Raw genomic sequence first — 25,276 nt, forward strand, 5'->3', positions numbered from 1 at the left:
TTATGGACCTATAGCTCGAAGCTCCAACGGTACGTGAATAACTGATTAAACTCTTTAGTCACAGGATCCACCATCCTTTAACTGCCAGGCACTCCACTAAAGATCGATAGTTGTACTCTCCTTACCATATATATATTATGTGTCCATCTTAACCAATCAACAGTACAACAACCCTTCATAGACCGCTCGTAAGTACAACTCGGCCAATAACTGTTATGCCCCTGTAGTTACATCTAACTCCTTAAGTACCACTGAATCCTCTAATGAACATAAGTCATAGTCCTACTATGACTGAGTCCTCTCTTCCAAAATTGAAGTTGTGGTCACTATGTTCAAGCCCCGGAATCATCCCTTAAGGGAGCAATTTCTCTACTTACCCCTGCTTCGGGGAATTAGTGAATTCCATCTTGTGTAAGTGTGTTCCCAACTCCTATATCAGATAAATCACCAAATAGGTAGGCATGTTGAGTTGGAAATCTAGCCATTCTCACCCATACTAATCAAAGGACTGCCCTCAAAGGCAGAAGTTCCCAAAACACTCTGGATTGAGATCGTGTCACCTATGGTCGTTTAGGTGAGATGTAAGTCTCCAGTATCAACGACGTTATATATAGAGTCTAGTTATCTCGTGGTCTGGTCTTATACAAACTCTTTGTATAGGACACCCCTACTCGCATGTTTTCACATGAATGGTCAGGATCTACCATCTGTAGTAGTTTACAACACTTGCAAACCTTTACAAAGTGGGTTGTATACTACAAACCTATTTAGGTTATCACTTAAGGCATGATTCACTTGTATATCACATATACATGTTTCAGTTACATAAGATAACCATGGAGCTTTATTTATTGGATATGAGTAAATGCCAGAATGAAATAACAGTTATTTTATTCATAGAACAATGTGTATAATTACATACAATGAGACCCCGGGAGAATTAGGACACCAATCCCAACAATCTCCCACTTGTTCTAATGTCTCGGGAGACTAATGTACAATATAATATAAAATATGTACAATATACAATAAACTAGGGCATACCCCAGTATCAATCTCCACTTGCCCTAGACAAGATGTCGTATGTCCCGCAGATCCAGACTCTCCAGGTGACCTTCAAACACTTTAGCCGTGAGAGCCTTTGTAAAGGATCAGCAATGTTGTGCTCCGACGCAATCTTCGTGACTATCACATCACCGTGATGCATAATCTTTCTGATCAAGTGGTATTTTCGCTCTATATGCTTGCCCTGACGATGTCTCCGAGGCTCCTTCGAATTTGCCACAGCCCCGCTGTTATCACAATAAAGAGTGATAGGCAAATCCATATTTGGAACAACTTCCAAACCTGAAAGGAATTTCCTCAGCCAAACAGCTTCCTTCGCTGCTTCATAAATGGCTACATATTTGGCTTCCATAGTGGAGTTCGCGATGCATCCTTGTTTGATGCTTCGCCACACTATAGCCCCTTCATTCAGAGTGAAAACTGACCCCGATGTCGATTTGCGAAAATCTCTATCGGTCTGAAAGTCAAAGTCCGTGTATCCTATAAAGATCAAATCCTTATCTCCATACACGAGTATGTAGTCTCTCGTTCTCCGAAGATACTTGAGGATCGTCTTTACCGCCATCCAATGATCAAATCCTAGATTGGACTAATACTGACTGACAATCCCTACTGCATAACAAATGTCGGGTCTAGTACACAATATTGCATACATTAAGCTTCCTACAGCTGAAGCATAGGGAATCCGTCTCATATTCTCAACCTCTTGAGGTGTCTTAGGACATTGATCCTTAGACAAAACGATTCCATGCCTGAAGGGTAATAAGCCCTTCTTGGAATCCTGCATTTTGTACCTGATCAACATTTGATCGATGTACAATGCTTGAGACAAAGCTAATCATTTTTTTTTACGATCCCAAATGATCTGGATCCCTAGAACATACTATGCCTCACCCAAATGTTTCATTTGAAACTGGGCAGCTAGCCATTTCTTAATGTCAGTCAGATATCCTACATCATTCCCAATGAGTAGGGTATCATCCACATATAGTACCAGAAAAGCTACTGAGTTATTCATTATTTTCTTGTAGACACAAGGCTCATCAAAGTTCTGATCAAAGCCAAACCACAGTGTCAAATCTAATGTTCCATGATCTAGATGCTTGTTTCAGTCCATAAATGGACCTATTAAGCTTGCAAACTTTTTGCTCTTGATCTTGAACAATGAACCCCTTTAGTTGAGTCATATAGATGGTCTCCTCAAGATTACCATTAAGAAAGGTAGTCTTGACATCCATTTGTCATATTTCATAATCATACAATATGACTATGGACAGGAGTATCCGGATAGACTTGAGCATGACAACAGATGAGAAAGTTTCCTCATAGTCAACTCTCTCAACCTGGGTATAACTCTTTGTCACGAGTCGAGCCTTAAATGTTTGCACCTTTCCATCTGTACCTGTCTTTCACTTATAGATCCACTTACACCCAATAGGACTTACCCCATCAGATGGATTAACAAGCTCCTAGACGTTATTGAAGTACATAGACTCCATTTCCTGATTCATGGCCTTAACCCATTCATCTTTGTCAACATCCTCTATTGCTTTCTTAAAAGACAATGGATCCTCAACCCCATCATTCGAACTGAAGTTTTGGGCTTCAATCAAACCCATAACGATCCGGTGGGTTCATAACCCTTCCACTACGTTGAGGCATACTCAACTTTTGAGCTGGTTGACTAGATGTACCGACCTCAACAACTCTTGTTGATCTATCGGCCTGTTTAACAACTCTTGTTGAACCCTCAGTAGTCTCAGTCTTACTAGAAATCTCACGCAAAAGAAGCTTACTTCATGGCTTATGATCTCGGATGTGGTTTTCTTCCAAGAAGATAGCATTTGTAGAAACAAACACTTTGTTCTCACTCGGATCATAGAAGTATCACCTCTCGTTTCCTTGGGGTAGCCTATAAAGAGGCAAACCTTCGAATAAGGTTCCAACTTCTTTGGGTTAGTCACTAGCACATGTGTCGGATAGCCCCAAATCTTGAAGTGGCATAAACTACCTTTACGACCTCTCCACAACTCAAAAGGTGTTTCATAAATACTTTTCGAGGGAACGTTGTTCAGGATATAGCATGCAATCTCCACTACAAAAGCCCAAAACAAGTCTGAAAGATGAGCATAACTCATCATAGACCGAATCATGTCTAACAAGGTTCTGTTTCTCCTTTCTAATACACCATTCTACTGAGGTGTACCAGGGGCCGAGATTTGGGACACAATCCCATGTTCTATCATATAGTTTTGGAATTGGAGGTCTATATACTCTCCACCACGATCAGATCGTAGTGTTTTTATCTTCTTACCTAATAAGTTTTCAACTTCAGCCTTATACTCCTTAAACTTGTCAAAAGCTTCAAACTTACGTTGCATTAGGTAGAGATACTCGAATCTTGAATAATCATCTATGAAAGAGATGAAATATTCATATCCACCTTGAGCTCTAACATTCATCGAACCACAGAGGTCTGAATGTACAAGCTCCAAGGCTTCCTTGGCTCTGTAACCTTTTCCAGTAAAAGGTTGTTTGGTCATCTTGCCTTCGAGGCATGATTCATACACCGGCAAGAAGTTTTCTTCTAAAATCTTTAGAAGTCCACTTTTTCACCAACTTCTCAATCCTATTGTGGTTGATGTGACCTAACCTTAGATGCCAAAAATGGGCGTTTTCCTTAGGAGAAACCTTTGGTCTTTTAGCTGTTGTTGTTGTACTGAACATTTCAATGTTAAACAATGCTTTTATGACTAACAGCCTTAGTATATATAAGTTATTTTCCATTAAACCATAACCAATCTCCATTCCATTCTTGAAAATAAACACTTTATTCTTAAAAAAGGAAATGGTATACCCTTGTTCAATGAGACAAGAAACTGAGATTAAGTTCCTCTTAATATGAAGAACTACGAAAACATTATCCAATAACATATAATGTTTCTTGTCAACAAATAACTTTAGCTTACCTACAGTAACAGCTGAAGCAACCTCACCAGTATCGACTCGTAGAGTCATCTCTCCCTATGGCAACGTTTTCCAGGAACTGAATCCTTGGTAAGAGGAACTGACATGATTAGTAGCACTCGAATCTAAGATCTAGGCAGAATCATCATTCTCTACCAAACACGTCTCCAAGGCCAATAAATCAGATTTACTGTCTTTCCTCCTCTTTTGAAGAGTAGTGGGATCAGTGTCAGAACAACTGACACTGGTTTCGTCATCCATCCCTTTGTGCTCGACAAGTAAGAACTGACATTCAAACAAATCTTGCAACAAGTCCATGATCTCGCGTGCAATGACCATGTTCTCAACCCTTTTGGCCAAAACATCAAGTATGTTAGCCAAAATGTGAAGTCGGGCCAATGAATTAGCCTTCAACTACACCTTATATGCATGACGAACACTTTGCGGTGCATCAAGGGTCGGGACTTGAAGACATTCCTCAACCATGAAAAATTTGAGGTCGTTTGCCACAAAATATGTTTCACACGATTCTTTCCACTCTATGTAATCAGTCATATTAAAAGCACTAAACGAAAATACTAATTAGTTGCTGAAAAGAAAAACATATTGACCTATGTTAGGTTTTAAGCAAATACCCGTTGGAAAACAAACAACATCCAATAAAGTTTTAGCAAAACTAATATGAACCCCGTGTGACATCTAGTTTCCCAATGACACTTCAAAGATTTAGGACAAAAGTCGCTGAAAGAAGGTCAATTATCCCTCCTCTGAATTGAGAAGTTCTCAATCAGTCGTTAATACCAAAACAACTCTTGTTTCTATAACGAATAGCCATAATTGATTTGATCAAGAGATCATTAACTTACTTAACTATCTCCCGTAAGGTGACCCGCCATTTTAGGCCCTAGAGATCCGCCCCAAGCAGCCAATCCGAAGGGAAAAAATCCAATTGAGGTAAAACCTAAAGTGACCCTATTCATTTCTGAAGTTCACCTTGATCTTGACCAACTACACAAAGCCTATCTGAAGGGGGACGTTCCCAGGGCGCCATGAGGGAGTACAGAATGGTCTCACGATGTGAACCAATGACAGAGACCATAGGATGTGTTAACACACACCCTTCACCCACTTACTATAAACACCCTTTCTGCCCATCTTGATATTGACTCATGCAAACACCATCTGAAGAGGGATGCTCCCAGGGCACCACGAGGCCAAGCATGAATTATGAGTGGAATCATAGACATCTCAGATACATCTCTTCCTCCCACTGAGTATTTTATAACCTAGGATTTAGTTTACTTAAAAAAAACACGGCTAAGGATTTTAACTAAGTGACTTTTAGGTTTGCCTAAGAGTAACGTTTACCTTGGTTAGTTAAACAACTTTTGATCATCATTTATTAAACTCTTTAACGGAATCTTTGTCCAATTGTCGCATGCTTGTAGAAAATATATCTAATTCACCTTTCCAGGTAGATTCCCAGGTAAAGGTGTTCCATCTCCATCAACTTAAGAACCCCAACATAGAAAGAGCCCGCCTTAGACAAAAGGTCCCTTAGATAGATTTAAAACGAATTTAATCTTTTATGCCAATCAATTCAACCCTATTAAACCGATTTTAAAAGATTAATCTAGGTTCCTAAACTCTTTAGAACCATTTGAACTTAGGTCTATCTCAATCTAATTTTAAAACTCTTTTAAAAAACTTGAGTTCACTCTAAGTCCGTATGCAACTCTTTCTTATTGATTTTAGTACTAATTTTCTTTATAACACTTATAAACGGAAACAACCAAAACCATAATGCAAAGCTAAGACATGCAAGGCATTCATAACGATTATAAACAGTCTAAGTGTCATGCTCAATCCATTGTTCATTTATTGCTACTTCTTTTATATAACGTTTATACAAAATCAACAACAAAACAAGCATAACATGCTTCCATTCACCCTTAGACTATAACACTTATAATAAAAGGATGATGCATGGTAATGCTCACTGCATGCAAAATATAACTCTTATATTTCATGATGTAAGTGCATGCTTTCATGTAATTTCTTCATGCTAGATTATAACATTTATAATACATGATGCATGAATAATTGCACAACCTAAGCTGGGTTTTTAAACTTTACGTCAAACAATTTGCCATATAAACACCATACATCACATGTATAATTAATAAATGTTGATGAACCGGGTAAAATTGCCTCAAATCCACAAAAAAGAAAGCTAACTATTAAAAAAAAAAAAAGAAGTCTATGGTTCAAACAGGTGAACCGAGTCTTGAACTATTCAGGCGAAGCAACGCATCTCCAACCATCGTGTATCAAACTCCCTGCGATCGTCTACACGAAAGAACAAACAATTTGCTCTATCGTTTACCAATGCTCCCAGAGTTAAATGATCGTTTAACAATGATCGTGTACCTTTTACTAAGCGATGAAGGTATGTGATCGTCTAGCGCGCTCCGTACAACACCAGCCTTACACGATCGTCTAAATGACTACGATGCAACAAAGCACCATTGCCTAAACGATCGCTTAGCGAGCGCCTTCATATCATATACCATGCGATCGTGTAGGTAGTAACTAAGCGATGAAGCAAGCTAACTACACTATCGTCTAGCACGCGCCTTCTTTTAAATGATAAGCATCAAATGCTCCCACTATGATCGTCTACCTTCAGCGTCTACACAATTGGGCAACCAACGTTACGCAATAGAGTAAATTATTTACCCCATCGTTTAGAATTAGCTAAACGACGTTTAGTAAATACTACACGATCGTATAGAAAAATCTACACGATCGTTTAGTAAATACTACACGATCGCTTAGATAAATCTCAATGATCGTTTACCTTAGGCTACAAGATACAACCAGCTCTTGGTCTTCTTCCTCATTGAGAACCACTTCTCCATGCTTTGAAACTTCATCACGAACGACTCAACTAACTCAAACTCTTTGAATTACAGACTTGATTGTATGTTAATTATGCCCCAAAATACAGGGGTCCTTACAAATTAACACTTTGTAATTGAATATTAAACAACGAAAATTAACCTCGTAAACATTCATCAGCTCCATCCACAAAAGCATTTAACATTAAACACAAATGCAGAAAACCCACAAAGACTGTAAAAAAATTTCAAAACAGAATTGAAATTTTGAATATCAGAACAATCTGGCTCCGATACCAATAGAAGGAAATCAAACACGAGGATTTCCATGAGCAGCGGAAGGATCTTTCCAAATTTCAATCGTATATGAACTTTATAATTACAATCACAAACGGAAATATACGGTTATGCATAAAATAGAAATTACAGCATGTTTTACTATAGATCAATGGAAGAATCAACAAACCTTTGTAGACTCATCTTCAAGTTCCTTGATCACGAACGCTCGATCACAGCAACATAACAACACACGAACATTCGTCCAACATGACCATTACACTACATGATCACCGCACACTCGAACTAAGCGATCGCCAAGGTCACAAACACCGCAAAAGGCCTCCACAGAACCTCAACAATGTCGAGTTGAGTATGACACCACCAAGAAGGTTACCTTGGTATTCTCGGTGAGAGAATCCAGAGGGTGGGTTGTGTGTGGACTTGGTTTGAGGCAAAAAACTGGAGGAACCATAATCGTGTAAACGATTAAGCAAGTGGAAGATAGAACAACCTATCGTATAGGTCGATGCCCAATCGTTTAAGAAACGCTATGCGATCGTCTAACAAAAGCTATGCGATCATTTAGCTCATCGTCTAGCTGAGTGTCTATCGTGTAAGAACACTCCACGGTCGTTTAGCTAACTCCAAGTTGTCACTTAGTAAATCTGATTTACTTGACTTCACTGTGAGAATTTTCAGAGAATCAAATTCTCAAAACTTCTTTCTTTTCTTTTCTTTTTTTAAATTAGGAAAAAAAATTCCCTTTTATCTCACAGTTACCATGCAACCACCAATAACCTCCCACTCAATTGGTTATTAGAGAAAAATAGATAATTATTCAATAATTAATATTATTATAAATATAAATGATAACTAACTTACTATAATATATTTATAACCTCTAGTTTTAATATTTCATCTCACGAAACATATAAACCATAGCTCTTTTTCTATTCCATGGCACTTAATGTAAATCTCATTTATATTAATCCTCCACGTGATGTATCTCATACACCATATCGATCATATCATATATAATCGAATTACCTCTTGTCAATTTGAACATTTCAAATCAACACCAAGAACTAATCCTTAACTTGAATCCATTGAGTTACTAAGGGGACCTTATGGACCCGTAGCTCAAAGCTCCAACGGTACGTGAATAACTGACTAACTCTTTAGTCATGGGAGCCATCATCTGTTAACTGCTAGGCATTCCACTAAAGACCGATAGTTGTACTCCTTACCACAGATATATATTGTGTCCATCTTAACCAATCAATAGTGCGACAACCCTTCACAGATCGCTCATAGGTATAACTCAACCAATAACCGTTATGCCTCTGTAGTTACATCTAACTCCTTAAGTACCACTGAATCCTGTAACGAACATAAGTCATAGTCCTAATATGACTGAGTCCTCTCTTTCAAAAGGAAGCTGTGACCACTATGTTCAAGCCCCAAAATCAGCCCTTAATGGAGCAATCTCTCTACTTACCCTTGCTTCGGGGAAGGAGTGAATTGTTGGGGTTAATGCCCTAAAGTCTCGTGTCTTGTAGTTTGTAAACAGTTTGTATGAATGCTTGTGTTGTATAATATATGATATTTACTTCACATCTTGATTTTTCTCAGTTGTTTGTTTTATTTTCTTTACCACAAACCAATAAACATAAAATCCCTAGTTATCTGTATGTAACTTAAACATGTATGTGGTGACATACAAGTGGATCGTGTCTTGAGTGATAACCAAAATGGTCTGTAGTATATGGATATAGGAGGGAAACCTTATCCTGGTAACGCTACGGATGCAGCCCGCTTTGTGGAATGGTCACAAGTGTTGTGACTTGTCACAGATGGTCTGATCCTGATCATTTGTGTAGGGGACATGCGAGCAGGGGCGTCCTATACAAAGATTTTTTATAAGACCTAAGCACGAAGTATTAACGTCTCATTATATAACATCGTTCATGATAGAGACTTCACTTGACTAGGATGACCATAGCATGACCTCAATCCTGAGTGAGTTGGAAACTTCCTGCCATTGAGGGCGGTTCTTTGATTTGTATGGGTGTGAGTGGCCAGGTCGCCGATTCAAACCTACCATTTTGGGGATTCGTCTGATTTGGGAGCTGGGAACTCAGCTACACAAGCTGGAATTCACTCTTTCCCCGAAGCAGGGGTAAGTAGATAGATAGCTCCCTTAAGGGTTGATGCTGGTGCTTGAACGATGTGGCGCCACACACCTTCTCTTGGCCTGAGAGGTGTTCACACATAGTTGGACTATGTTGTATTGTTTATTAGAGTAATCAGTGGTACTTAAGGAGTGAGATGTAACTACAGGGGCAAAATGGTAAATTGGCTCAATTGTACTTACGAGCATCTGTGAAGGATCATCGTACTCATGATTGGTTATATCTGGTGGACACATAAATATATCTATGGTAAGAAGAGTTCAGCTGTTAGTCTTTAGTGGATTGTCTGGCAGTTAACGGATGGTAGATCTTGTGGCTAAAGAGTTTAGTCAGTTGTTCACGTACCGTTGGAGCTTCAAGCCACAGGTGTAAAACCTGAATCTTAATTACCTTAAGTAAACAAGTGTAAGTTATGTGATGTCTTCCAATGAGTTGTAATGAGATTATGTTTTGGTTAGGAGTGATGAAGGAAGAAAGCAAACTAAGGAGCAAGAAAACTCTCAGATGGCTATGTAGGAAAGAATGGTCAAATTTTGGCTAAGTATGGGAAACCAAGAGGAAACCATGCTATCCTAAGAGATTTAATGTTGAATTGTGCTGTAATGGAGTGGGAAGAAAATGGCTTAATAAAATCTCAGTCATTAATCTTCATTAGTGGGCTAAGTGGCCCAAGGAGATTTCATGCAGGATTTTGGGCGGTGGTAAGCAGAAAGGCCAACTTCATTTAATTGGTTTGAACAAATTACTTGGGCTATTTCTATAATTCTAGTGGCATTCGAAATCTCTAAGAGTCTATTTTTTGCGGCTATGATGCTGGAGGAAAAACTCACCAGAATAAGGCCGGAGGAGCAAAAAAAAGATGAAGGGTTCGTTTCTCGGGTGAATCTAGATCATCAGTGAATAATTGAAGCTCCAAGAAGAATCGCGAATATTTTTGAGCTAAAAATTTGAGATAATATTGTTAACTCAGTTATAAATAACTTTGTAGAACGAAACTTTTTAAGATGAGGCCTGAAAATTGAGTTATATATTTTTGAAATTTGAACTGAAAATTGTTGAACAAGCAGGCAGCTGCTTGAATTGGAGCCAATGATGAATTTTTGAATATCCAGATAAAACGACGAAGAATTTTGAGCTGAAATTTTAAGGTAATGTTTCTAACTTGATTCTAAGCAAGTTTGTAGAAGGAATTTCCTTGAGATCAGTTCTGGAAATTTAGTTATAAATTGTTGGAATTGAATCTGTAGTTTGATGCTCCAAAATTTTTCTAAGTGTGGGGAGTGTGTGCGATCAAAGGGTGCATTCTTTTGACACCCAATCCCTCCAAATTGGCTAAGTGTCCGACCCTCAAGGTGAATGATAGGAGGCACAATGTGATGGTTTAGTATGTGAGCTTGATTTATTGAGTAGGCCTAAAAGGAAGGCTAATGTAAATACTAAGTAGTATGCTTATATGTGTAGGTTCAACTCCCATTGGAAAAGCCTATCAAGCCTTAAGGAAGCAAACTTGAAGGACCTATGAGTGACTATAAATGATTTATAAATGCTTTATAAATATTTTAATAATCCATGCTTTATTGACAGTTACTTTTATGTTGGTTATTTTACAAGAAGTTCCAAGCAACGCATTTCTCTAAAGTTTATAAACGCATGCTAGTTACAAAGTTTATGAAATATGCTTTGGTACAATAGTTGAACCATGGTAGTTTTTAAAAGGAGATTCTATGACATGTTTATGTTACAAGTATTCGTATTATGTTTTAAAGCATACGTGCTCTTAATGTTGTTGAGCATGCGTTAGCAAATGATGTTCTTGTGAAAACTATAATGTATGATATCAAGATTTCAGTAAGCATGTTTTATGAAAATGTTTTCCTATTGGGTATTTTCAGCTCAATACTAAAGTACAAGGAGAAGGTATCCGAGTTGTACTACCTAGTTTTAGTTATGTTATTATTCTTTTGTTGAAGTACATAGAGAAGGTATCGAAATAATTCACTTAGTTCAATGATAAGCAGTGGTACCCTGCCTCAGTTATGATCCTTGACATCAGGATCTAGTTTGCTCTACATGCATGTATGATAGTTAATCAGTTCAATAGGATTGAACAAAAGGGTTTTTTCCTAGCATTGGCTGTAAGGTGTTGAACAAAAGGGTTCTCACCTCAGCCCAGACTTATGTTTGAGAGATCGAACAAAAGGGTTCTCTCTTAAACATAAAACCTGACGATAAGATTGAACCACGAGGGTTCTTTCCTAGTATAGGCTAGAAAGTGTTGAACAAAAGGGTTCTCACCCCAGCCCAGGCTTATGTTTGAGAGATTGAAAAAAAGAGTTCTCTCATAAACATGATACCCGACGATAAAATTGAACCACGAGGGTTCTTTCCTAGTATTGGCTAGAAGATGTTGAACAAAAGGGTTCTCACCCCAGGCCACATATCCGACGTTGAGAGATCGAGTAAAAGCGTTCTTTCTCAATCGGGAATCAATTTAGCTATGTTTTCAGATACAATGGTTTTAAAAGTTTTATGTACACGTTTGCTTGGCATGTTTTAGTTCCAGTATTATGTTTTCTAGCTTTCAGTTTAAGCATGAGATTTATATTTTTATTAAGTCACTCACTGGGCGAGTAGCTCATTCTTTCAAATATTTTTCTTTTCCCAGGTAGTGGTCATCTCCCCAGAGGTTAGCTGTCATCCTACTTTGCCACTCAAGGACTCCAGTTAAAAGTCCAAAGTAGAGAGAGAAGTTTTAAGTGTTTACTCTGTAAATGTCTGTACATATGTGTTGCTCATATTAGGGACTAGTAAAGTATATTGGGACCGTTGAACCCTGTATGTGTTAATATGATGTAATTATGTTGTTGTTGATCCCAGGTATTCTGAGGTTATTTTTTTAAAGTTTCATTAGCTTAATGAATGTTATATATGTATTCCAGGGAACTAAGCAGGTTAAGGATATTAGTTAGGCAGTAAGTGCCACAAAAGGGTTGATAACTATTATCGTCACATTCACTTCCATATTAAGAAGGGTAATCTGGGAGAGGCTGTGACAATAGGTCCATAAGATCCCCTAGGCAGCTTGGATAAAGTCGAGAATCAATTTTTGGATCAGTTTGAAATGTTCAAATTGACAAGAGGGAGTTCGATTATATATGATATAATTAAACTGGTTAATTATATATGATATAATTGACTAAATGTATGAGATACATTATTTTGGAGGAAATTAGATATAAATATGATTTATATCAAGTATAGGAGAAAATATTATAGTAGATATATGATATCAAACTATAGGTTCAGAATATAATATGATTATATTCATTTATTAATTAATTGATTAATTATGTGATAATTGGCCATAAATATCTCCTCAATCGTTCGTTAGTGGGAAAATGAAATTCGGTTATTGTAACTGAAGAATAAAATGAAATTTTTTTTCATTTTGCAAGAAGTTCGGAAAGATCGCTTAAGGTGTGAAAACGTCACTATCTCTTAGCTGAGAGCCTATACGATAGTGCTTTATCGCGTAAACGATCGCACACCCCGCGTCTAAACAATCACTCGCCTTCTCTAAACGATCGCTTAGCGTGCCGATTTTACGTCACGATCGCTTAATAAAACCTACACGATCATGTATCTTTCTCTAAACGATAAGCATCCACTATACAATAGTCTTCTCCCACTTGCTTATCGTTCTACACAATCATCCCGTTCCTCCTTCCTTTACCAACTCCATCAAAGACCACTCTTTAGATTCTCACTCCGAGAATACCAAGGGCTCTAAGTGGTGGTGTCGTCCCCACTCTTGCTTGTTCATTTGCTGCCGTTCGTGTAGACGATCGTGCTGTTGGTAGCCGACTGTTTGCTGGGCGATAAAGAACGTAGAGGTTTGCTTCCACTGGGTTGAGTTCGAAGTGAAGAGAGTCTTCAACTGGTGCGTGTACTCAATCTCTTGTATTTTATTTATCAAAGCATACCGTTAATTAGTGTAAAATTGCATACCTGTTTGTTAGAATGTATGTGTGGTAATTCGGTCACAATCAAACAGGAAAGATCCAAACGCGCTTATGGATACTCTTGTATAAGAGTTCCTTCATGAATTCCATCTTGTGTAAGTGAGTTTCCAGCTCCCAGATCAGACAAGTCCCCAAAAAAGTAGGTATGTTGAGTTGGCAATATGGTCATTCTCACCCATATTAATCAAAGGACCGTTCTCAAAGGTAGGAGTTTCCAAAATACTCAGGATTGAGGTCGTGTCATCTATGATCATTTAGGTGAGATGTAAGTCTCTAGTATCTCATGGTCCGGTCTTATACAAACTCTTTGTATAGGACACCCCCGCTCGCATGTCTCCACATGAATGGTCAATATCTACCATCTGTAGTAGTTTACATCACTTGCAAACCTTTACCACGCAGGCTGTATCCGTAGTGTCACAAGGATCAGGTATCCCACCTTAATCCTTGTACTACAAACCTATTTAGGTTATCACTTAAGACATGATCCGCTTGTATATCACATATACATGCTTAAGTTTACATAAGATAACCATGGAGCTTTGTTTATTGGATATGAGTAAATGCCAGAATGAAATAACAGTTATTTTATTCATAAAATAATGTGTATCATTACAAACAACGAGACTCCGGGAGAATTAGGACACCAATCCCAACAAAAGGATCGTGCAACTTAGGTTAAACGAACGATTAATTTTTTGTGCAAGCAATCATTAGGTTTTATTAAGTGATCTTCTACTTATTGCTACAATTTATATGTTTGTTACAGTTTACTAAGATAGTCATCTCTACTAAAAAATATTTTCCTGCTATCGTCTCTTGCATGGTCCACAAAATGAATGACCTAATTAAGAAGAAACTTACCACAGGGTAGATGTTGATGTTTAGGAAAACATTATGTGGTCCACTACTGGACGTGGACCTTGTGTTCAATGGGTAGTTGTTCCACCATTTTTTTTTTTTTTTTGTTAAGGGAGGTTAATGATGAGAACGCGAATGTTATCAGCTTCAACATATTGGAGAAGAAAGTAACATTCACCCAAGATGATTTTAATCTGAGAACTGAGTCGTGGCCGACCGAGGAAACAATTGAAAGAATACAAGCGGAGAGAGATTACAACATCTATTGCTCGAACCGAAGGACTTAAATGAGAAGAAGGAAAAACTTTGTAAAGATGTTGAGACTGCTTTTGAAAAAGTCAGATTTACAAACGATGAAAATGTCATGAAGGTTGCATTGGCATTATACCCCAAAGTTGTGATGATGGGAAAAGACAAGCAAATACGATTCGACGTTAAGACATTTGGGATAGTCGATGACACCGAAGTCTTCAGGCATTCTGACTGGCCGACTGTCTTATTCGAACTTTTGTTGAATAGTATAAGTGCATTTTACGCGAGAAGAAGGAGTTGCACGATATAAAGAAAGCAACAAATCCCAAACACATCATATACTACTGTATAAAGGGATTTTTACTTGCATTCCATTGCTTTTCCAATTGAATTCAATATGTATTCAATGGGTTTGTGTAAACCCCAAACTCTAAGTTTCCTAGATAAGCATGTTTAGCCAAAGGAATGTTATATTACATATTTATTAAGTAGCAATTCATGTTTATTTATAGGAATTATGAAGGAAGGGAAGGAAAAAAAAAACATATTAAATGAGGGGTGACGTGGCGGTTAACCCTTGAACTCGGGAGGTGGCAGGGAGATTAAAAGGAAGAGAAACTTCAAAAGCTTGGTTTTGGTAATTGGCATGAGCAAATTTAGTGAAATTTGTGCCATTTGAAAGCTGGGAAAATCTAGTTTTCGAGGTTATCTTGCCGGAGAAAGATTGTAGGAGGAGAAGAGCAAGAAGTAAAGAAAGTGCATAGGAGGTAGAATCTCGGGTTAATCAGAGCCTGAGGTGAAAATTGAAAACTCTAGGCTGAACTATAAGGAATTTTGGCTGAAATTTTAAGGTAAGAAAGTTTACTCAATTCTAAACATGTTTGTAGAAGGAAGTTCCCGCAAAAGAGGTTTGGATTTTGAGTTATGCATTTTTTAAATTGTAACGGAGAATCTGTGCATAAGCAGACAACTGCTTGGGAAGAACAAGCAAACAGCTTACCGTGGAGAGTTATAGCGAGATATGGAGAATGAGGATCTCGCTTATGAAGGAAATCTCGCTGATTTTATGATGAGAATCTCGCTCTAGAAGGAAATCTCGCTAGAAATTGGGATGAATCTCGCTGGTAAGGTATCGCTAGGATGAAAGTTTGCTAGGAAAAGCTTGATCTCACTTATGAGGATCTCGCTCATGAGGATGAATTCACTCATGATGATTATCTCGCTAGCAATGCTGTCTTTGTTGATGAAAGTTTCATTAGTAGATGAACTATTTGAGGTATTTTGCTAAGAATTCTAAGTAGTTTAACCGAGAATTATGTTCTTTCAGGCCAAGAGGAGCTAGAAGATGTATATAAACCGTTAAAGAGCCCCGATGAGCTGTGAGTGACTAAATGAACTTAATGTTTCCAATACTTATGCATATAAGGACAAGTAAGTTACAGTGACATTAATGATGAATTTATACTCCCTCAAGCAACAAATGGTTGCAGATAACTTAACGTATGTTTTCCGGCTTGTATACGTGTAATACATGCCAAAGTATGTCGTGTAATCATTACAAAAGTTAAGTTTCTAATATTGAAATATGCTTCCTAGGGGAAGGTTATGAAATAAGGAGTTCTTGTGTAAATGATATGCAATGAACCTTAATTTGATGCTACGAAATACCCCGATACCGAAGGACATTTGAGAAGGTATCTGACCAACTTGGTACCGAAGGACATTTGAGAAGGCATCTGACCAACTTGGTACCAAAGGACATTTGAGAAGGTACTTGACCAACTTGATACCGAAGGACATTTGAGAAGGTATCTTAATAGCTCGATATTGAAGGACAAGTTTTGAGAAGGTATCTGAGCAGAAGTACCTAAGGTATGACAATACTTAGTATAGCCATGTGCACGTAGGTAGTTTTGAATGAGAGACCGAAGTATGGGTCTCCTAGGCCATGCACCACCAAAGGGAGGCCGAAGTATGGGTCTCTTGGCCGGTAATAGACGTTGGGAGGTAGAGCGTTATAGGCTCGTTCTCAACTAAGGAATAATGATGTTTAATGATGTCTAAGAATGGTTTAAAGCTATATTTAGAGACAGTCGTTTGAGATACTTATTAGTATATTTACATGTTTATAGTGATGTAATGCATGATGTAATACGATTCTATAGTCACTCACTGGGCTACTAGCTCACAGATTTTCTGTGTTTTCCTTTTTCAGGTAGCAGTCAGATTCCTCAGGGTTGATTCTGCTGCTGCTTGCCACTGAAAGACTCGGCTTATTAAGAAGACTTAGGTTGATGATCTGTTTATTTACACATGTTTTGAGAGGGACTAGGGCTTTATTGGAGTTGTTTGGGCCATCTGTGGATATTTTTTTTTTTCCCTTAGATGTTATGTCATGGTTGTATGCATGTGTTTATATAATATTGTATAGAACCTTAAGGAGGCATACTATATGCATACATTATTAATATTTAACAAGTTGACATTTAGATTAGAAGGCTAAAGTGGTGAGTGCTGGCAGTAGGGCTAGTAACTACAGCGGTCATATCCTCTTTCAGATTAAGAGGGTAATTTGGGAGGGGATGTGACAGTTTGTGACAAATTATGTATGTGTATCAAATGTTTTTTTTTTCCGCATATTATAGGTTTGGGCTTATGATATACTGTCAACATCTAATAAGTTTATAGCCACGAAAGTGAGCAAGAAGGAAATACCACGAATTTTTAGGCGGACGTGTTCTCAGGTTCCATTGTATAAGTTGATGGATAAGAATATATTCTACCCCAAAACAGTAAGCATCTCTTACAGTTTTTAAATTATGCTTATAGTTTATTAAATGATCGCCATATTGTAATAAATGATTGTCTAAATCACTCTAAATGATGCCCTACATATTTCTAAACTGATTTTAACATTATATTCACTGATTTATAATTTAAATACAAGAGAAAAATGATCTCCTTGAGTGTCGAAAAAGAAAGAAGTCAACCAAGTTTTCACCAGAAGAGGTCAAAAGGGCAAAAAAAAAAGAACCATTTTCTAATAGCTATGGGAAAATCAACATCAACCACAACTGGCATAGTATTTTAAATGGTAGAAGTAGGAATGGGTGAAGAAGTAGTAGAAGAAGAATTACCAGAATCTGTAACAACCCAACTTTCTAAGACTTATCTAGGTCGTTACCACATGCATACATAAATCTCAAAATGACTCTTTCATAAATTATAACTAAAAATCAAAAGAATTATATTAGATAAATAGTTTTTGTAAAATCTAAATAACTAAAAATCTTTGATTGGAGTCCCCCTAAATAGTAAGTTCAAAATAAACTTCATGAAGCTTTATAAAAACTTCAAACAACGGAACTCTACGTTCAAACATCAAGATTGGTATCTAAAACATTAAAACATGAGAATGAGTAGAAGCATCTCTCTAGTCCCAAATGGCACAGTCTCAAATTCCCTCTATCATTCGTCGATGTGTCCTTTATTTTTTTCTAAAAAATGTAACATTAAAAAAAATGAGTATAAAATACTCAGTAAGTAACATTACTACCGAGGTTAGGCTATGCATTTATGTCTAATAAATCCAACATTCTAGTGGGACATACAAAAACATCTACTTATCATAGATGACCATCTAGGTGATAATTGAACCCCGAAGGAGTCACAAACTTCTATTAAATCCCCAAGGAAACACTAACCTCTGGTGAATCCTGAAGGAGACACTAACCTTTGTGAATCCTAAGGGGGACACTAACCTTTGTGAATCCTGAAAGAGAAACTAAACTCTAGTGAATCTCGAGGAATCACTAACCTTTGGTGAATCTCAAAGGAGACACTAACCTCTAGTGGGTACAAGATTACGGGTTCGGGGCGACTATCATTAACATAAATATCATGCAATAAATCAGAGTCCCTTAATAATGGAATTATGACATTATGTTCATACATCCTGATAACATATCATATAAAATTTAGTTCATGCTCATTCATCCTTTTAAAATTCTAAATCATGTTCATACATACAATATAATTCAAACATATTTATTATATGCTCATATATTCTCTCTAATCAAGCATCGCGATTTACAGTCTTAGAATCATCAAAATTATCCTAATTATATCACCCGACACAAAGATGGTTCTAATAGTAAGATTACATACCTTGAAATTAAGGCTAAATGTGTTCAAACAAGCTTATCTCCCCTTTGCCTAATAAGACCTTGAGTCAAGCCCTAAAATTATAAGCCATATTTAAAATGGATAACTAAGGCCTAATTCCAATTGACAAAATTTATTTCAATATCTCCAGTTAACTTACCCAATAACTTTTACTTACTAAAAACCTCAAAATCTGCTGGATAACCACCAAAAGCTCGCTGAAATGCACTTCTAACATCCAAAATTCATTGATATCATCAAATCAGAACAAAAATTTGATGGAAATTCAACGCAACCCCACACAGTTACAAAATCCTATCGAAATTTACCCTGAACCTACTAGACAGCAAACAATCACGCCTTAACCCCTTAATCTAACACCAAAATGTGATGGGTATTAATAAATCGAAGCTGAAACTTAGTGGGTGTTCAATAACCTTCAAGAAGTCCAACTAAATTAATTAAATCTTACCCCAAATCCAAGATTCCAGCGAAAACCAAAGGCAGTAGCTAAATTAGGTGTTGACTTACTTTAGTGGCGATCTTGTCGGGCTAGCGGCGTTAGATGGTGGTCAACGACGGTCAGATCTAATATCGACGACAGCGACATCGACTGCTCGAACGAAACACCTTCTTTGCGCAACAGCCGACGTTCGAACCACGACCGAAGGACGAATGAGCGACAAGCAACGGTTGAGCTTCGACGTGGACCTGCAGCTTCCACTCACCACTCCCCAGCTTTGCAGGAGAGTTATATTCTTTTATTTTAATTAATAAATATATTAAATAAATCAAATTCAATAATATATTAATTAAAATTAATTAAATATAACTAATTTAATTAATTTATTAAATATTAATTAATTAAATCCAAGTTAATTAATTAATTTGTTAAATATTATATATTAAATTTAATGTAAATATGAATCATATTCTAATATACATATTCTCTATTAACATACATAACCTTAATCATATTTAGTTTATCCTTATACTATTCACATATGCAGTCGGGTGGGTATGATGCATGTGTGTGATTATTTTTCTTTAATAAAATTATTATTTTCGTTGTTATTTATCTCATTTTTTTTGTCTTCCGCGCGAGCATTTTTCGACCGAGTCGTTCCGTCAAAAAGGTGTGTGTTCCGGTCGATAACGGTGTATTTTCAATCAGATTTTCTTTTTGGACTATTTTATCCTGAGGACAGTGTGGCACTATTCCCGACCTGTTTGCACACTTGGGTAGAACCGCGAAACGTATTAAAGAGAGCGAGCTACGCGACTCAGCCTATAACGAACTTTTGTTTTGCAGGTTCCGTTCTTTGCTCGATCGTCGTTATCTGACTGTTTGCTGCTATCTTATTCGTCGTCTGAGGGTCTTGTTGTTAACAACAGCAAGGAGATAATGGGGAGGACAGCAAACGCCACATATAAACAACAATGGGAGAGGGAGTAATGAAAAAGATAGATGGAGCTTATAAATGGTTATCTACAACTAACCGGTCTTTGGAGTAAGCATGCCTCCACTACAAATAGTAAGAGTGGTTCCCTTGTTAATAACTTTTGTGAGGTATTTAACTTTACTATTTTGGAAGCTAGGGATCAACCTATTATTTTCCTTTGTGAGTGGATTCGAAATTACTTGATGAGGAGATTCTAAAGAAATAGAGATAAAGTAAAAAAGTTTGAAGTTCCTATCTAAGAAGAAAATTGAGCAAGAGAAGATGCTAAGTAGAAATTGGGCATCCACTTGGGCAGGAAATGGTAAATTTGAAGTTAAAGATGGTTGAAAAAATTTAATGTGGACTTAGATACTAAAACATGTTCATGTAGAAAGTGGGATCTCACAGGATTACCAATGTGCATGCATGCCATTAGTTATATCTTTTATCAAGGTGATCCTATAGAGAAATATGTACATGAATATTACAAGAAAGAGGCATATCAAGCTACTTATTAAATGTAGTAGATGTAAAGAGTATGGATACAACAAGAGAAGGTGTAAAGGACCCATTGAACAAAGAAGTGAGCCTCAGGTTTGTAACCCAATTTCTATAGCTTGTTCTAACATACATTTATTATTCTAATTCATGTTTTTAATTCATTGACACTTTTTATGAAGGTTCTAAGTGTGCAAGAAACAACTTCTACTGCTCCAACATCAAGTGAATGCCTATGAAAGATAGCCCTTTTTTTGTATAGGATGACAATATCAATAGTCATCTGTGTAATTGATATTATAAATATACAATATGCGTATCTATGGAAGGTTTCTAATTTGCAATTGATTGCGTTGAAAATTTGAATTCTTCAGCCCAAATTCTTAAAACTTAAATAATTTGAGGATTTTTAGACCATCACTCCACAATAGGATTCTCCTCAATTAGTGGTTTTTAATATTGAGTATTTGCAGCATCTCCAGCCCTTGTTTCTTCCTTTGATTGTGCGGTTATTTTCTTTTATAATCTATTTATAATTCAGCTATTTTAAAATTGACTGCAAATTTGCAATTGTATGAAAAATTACGCCTACATGAGAGATCATATTGTGTTGGGGATTGGGTATGGAGAGAGGACTGGCTCCATGAATGGACTTGTTAAGACTTATATGTTCTTCAGATTGAGAAAGTTCATAAAACAAATAAACCTAGACTAAAATAGGTAAATCTGAACCTGTGGATGGATTTTATAAATTAGTTTAGTAATTTTTTTCTCTGTTATGATTTTGTTAACAAACTTTGGCATGTTGCCTTCTATACACGTGTATATATAGTTGTTACGTATTCCTTTTTTACTTCCACATTTTCTTCCGTTCTAAAATCAAATCATGTAGAGCCTAGTCATCCAAATATGCATGTCATCTCATCATTATATTAAATAATTATAGAATTTTAACCGTAGGGATCGATGCAAACATTTTTTAAAAGCTCCGGGACTAAAATAGACGTTTTGGAAAGTTTAGGGACCAAAATAGAACAACTTATAAAGTTTAGGAACTAAAATAGGATTTAAAACTTTAATTAAATCTTTAATTAATTCATCAACATTCATTAACTACACGTCACTTCGTTAAAGACCCACACTGACTCTTCACATTGTAGATATATTCACATGTCCATGGATCGGTCCTTCACTAATCACTCATAACTATAGTTATAGTCCAACTATAAACTAAACTCCTCTAACAAGTGAGAGGGTGAGCCACTTGGAATCAGTCCTTAAAAAAGCAATTCATCTACTTGCCAAAAAATCGGCAAGGATTTAATTTCATCTTGTGTAGTTATGTTCTTAGCTCCCTACTCGAACAAATCTCCAAAATGGTAAGCATATTGAATCAGTAGGATCGATATGATAAAATCCTAGAGAGGGGTGAATAGGGTTAATTTTAATTAATGAAAACTTTTTACTAACATGGGTCCAATTAAACAAATTAACAAAAACAAACTTTTTGCTAACAAATAATTTAAACAATAAATTCAAGCAAAATAGCCAAGTAATTAAAACTAACACTTTTAAGCACCTAATTTAATTTTAATAACAACATGGAGGATGAATGTAGAAATTTAAGAACTACTAATCAAAATACACAAATATGAGCAATTAACTTCAAGAACAAATATTGAAATTAATTTCATGTAATAAACTATAATAATACTTTAATTGCAAAATTAAAGTAGTATATGGATAGAGAAATTAATATCAAAAAAAAAATTTGTGGTTCGGTCAAACTCGATCTACGTCCACTTTCTCAAGTACCTCTTGGAGTTTTGAATAAGGATCTCACTGACTCTTTTCACGAATTAGAGTCCAACCACTACACTACTCTTTTTGCGAATTTAAGAACAAACTCAATCATTTTCACGGATTAGGATCGAACTATTACCACCACTCTTTTTCAGTATCAAGAGCAACCTTGACAAGATGTTTGAAAAAAATTAAAGAACTCACCTAAGAAACTCTCTAAAAGAGTGAATTTACAAATTGTAGCACTTAATGAATCAATCCTCATAATACAATATATCTCTCTCAAGAAAAAGATGAAAATAAGAAAATTGAAGATTGAGAGAGCAACAACGGAAGCTTTGTATTTTTGTATAGGATTGAAAAATATGAAAGTAGTTGTATAAACTTTAGAGAAGAAAATGAGTTTAGAAAGGAAGGGAAGAGGAGAAATCCATATTCAATTTGGGCTTTTAGATCTTGGAAAAAACCAAGATTTTTTTTACTTCTTTTGATATAACTAGCCATTAGACACAAACATAAAATATATTAAATTCATTTTCTTTTTAAAACCAATCAAAAAATCAAAAGCTCACCATGTGTCATTCTTCCATTACTCCAAGTGGCACCTTTCAATTGATCCACTTTGATGAGAAAAATTCTGACACATCTCGGAATTATCAGTCAAATATAAGCATGGTACAACATAAGCAATAATTACACCAATTTTGAACAAAATGTTAATCGGGGATCAAGAAAGTACCAATTAATAAATACTCCTCATATGAAAAAGAATTCCAAACAACATTGCAAATCACATATATTTTCAACATAAGACAAACATCAACTCAAGATGATTTTCATTCAACAGTATAAACCACAGAATATGTATAACTTCATGCTCAAAAAGGCATTTAATAAAAACTCTAATCAATTTCACCCAAAGGATAAGCAACATATTTCAAACTCAATATCCTTTTAGCTCAAAACTTTTCAAGAAGAACACAAGAATAGTGATAAGTGCTCGCAATATTTGTTGGATGTAAAACTAGAAGTCCTTCTAGGATCCTTGCAAACACTCACAAAAAAACTAACTTAGATCAAACTTAGAATCTATGATGATCACTCTTAGATCCTAAGACAACTCACTCCAGGAGTAGCTTGACAAGACTGGCCCAATGAATTGATTTAAACATCAAATCTAAAACTAGATTTGAAAGAAAAGACAATACCAAAGGGTTGAATAAGCAAAAGCTATTTTAAAGGCCAAACGGTCGCGCATAGGATGGAAGCTCAAAAGTCATTAAAAAACAATTAAATGTAAATTGTAGAAAATAATACCTAAGAATTTGGAACTTAATTGCATACCAATTTAGAAGTCAAAATGCAAAACTAAAAATGTAGAAAGTTTTCAAAATGTCTTAAATAACTTCGTTGAATAAGAAATTTTGGACCTATCACAAGTTGCCACGTCATTTGCTAAATTAATGACAAAATTCCAAATCATTAAATTTGGGCCCAATTAGGAGTTGACATATGTCCCGAATTAAAGTTGAAGACAAATTTCGATGATGCCACGTGGTTTTATCATGACCGTTGAATCAAATAAGATTAATTTGGTCCAATTTGATATTATTAATTGGGTCAAAAACCAACTAAGCCCAAAAATAAGTTGAATTTGACCCAAATGTCAAATCAGGCCTAAATTCGATTAATTGGGCCCAAAGGCCAGACCCATGAACTAACCAACCCCAAGTCTAACTAATTGAGCCCAAAGGCCAGCCCCATGGATCAACCAAACCCAAGCCTAAGAAGCTCATCCGAGAGCCCTATAAATAGACGATCTCTCTTCATTTGTGAAGAGCAGCAATTCTGCATTCCAGAGAGCTTAGAGGAAATTCTCTACAATCAGAAGACTTTTTTACTCTTGAAGCTGACCACGCTTGAAGATTGAAGTCCTTTGAAGATACAAGCATTCTGAAGACTGAAGTTCTTTGAAGATACAAGCATTCTAAAGACTGAAGTCCTTCGAAGATACAAGCATTCTGACCACGCTTGAAGAGTGAAGTCCTTTGAAGATACAAGCATTCTAAAGGCTGAAATCCTTTGAACATACAAGCATTCTAAACATGTTTGAAGACTGAAGTCCTTTGAAGATACAAGCATTCTGAAGACTGAAGTCCTTTAAAGATACAAGCATTCTAAAGGCTGAAGTCCTTTGAACATACAAGCATTCTAAACATGCTTGAAGACTGAAGTCCTTTGAAGATACAAGCATTCTGAAGGCTGAAGTCCTTTGAAGATACAAGCATTCTGAAGACTGAAGTCCTTCGAAGATATAAGCATTCTGACCACACTTGAAGAGTAAAGTCCTTTGAAGATACAAGCATTCTAAAGGTTGAAGTCCTTTGAACATACAAGCATTCTGAATATGCTTGAAGACTGAAGTCCTTTGAAGATACAAGCATTTTTCCAAGATTCGAAGCTCAAGAACATCCACACACCCCAGTTCTATACATCAAGTCTACGCATTCAACCAAGAGAGAATCAGAGGATCAAACACTAGAGATCGAACCACATCGCATCAAATTAACATCAACATCAACACCAACTTAAGTTCAACTCCACGAAATAAATTTCTCCGAAATCCTCGTGTAAACACTAATCCTCCAAGAAGATCAACAAGCCCAAAAGCTGATCATCCAAGAAGATCAACAATCCCAAAGGTTGATCGTCCAAGAAGATCAACAAGTTTAAAGGCCGATCGTCCAAGGAGATCAACAAGTTTAATGGCCGATCATCCAAGAAGATCAACAAGCCTAAAGGTCGATCATCTTAGAAGATCATCAAGCCCA

The 25,276-nt window shown here is 36.4% G+C and overlaps 2 long non-coding RNA genes across 5 annotated transcripts in view; one reads left to right on the top strand and one right to left on the bottom strand.

Annotated features, from left to right (window-relative positions):
• Nucleotides 1-19,459, bottom strand: part of LOC120092140 (uncharacterized) — a 60,993-nt gene extending 41,534 nt beyond the window's left edge. For 2 of the 4 annotated variants that reach the window (XR_005485922.2, XR_005485921.2), the window contains exons 1-3: nt 19,234-19,459; nt 18,863-18,933; nt 18,706-18,776 (exon numbers count right to left, since the gene is read on the bottom strand). This is a non-coding gene — a long non-coding RNA (uncharacterized LOC120092140). Of the gene's footprint in view, nt 1-17,761; nt 18,311-18,705; nt 18,777-18,862; nt 18,934-19,233 lie in introns of those variants that run through there. The other 2 variants (XR_016524537.1, XR_016524538.1) reach the window with 2 other exon arrangements.
• On the top strand, nt 7,929-9,381 carry LOC150032689 (uncharacterized). Its single transcript, XR_016524539.1, has 2 exons — nt 7,929-8,903; nt 8,974-9,381. It is a non-coding gene; the product is annotated as an uncharacterized LOC150032689 (long non-coding RNA).
• Nucleotides 19,460-25,276: the final 5,817 nt, after the last annotated feature.

This window comes from Benincasa hispida, chromosome 11 (genome assembly GCF_027475165.1).
Source record: "Benincasa hispida cultivar pf3 chromosome 11, pf3_genome.v1.1, whole genome shotgun sequence".
Lineage (NCBI taxonomy): Eukaryota > Viridiplantae > Streptophyta > Magnoliopsida > Cucurbitales > Cucurbitaceae > Benincasa > Benincasa hispida.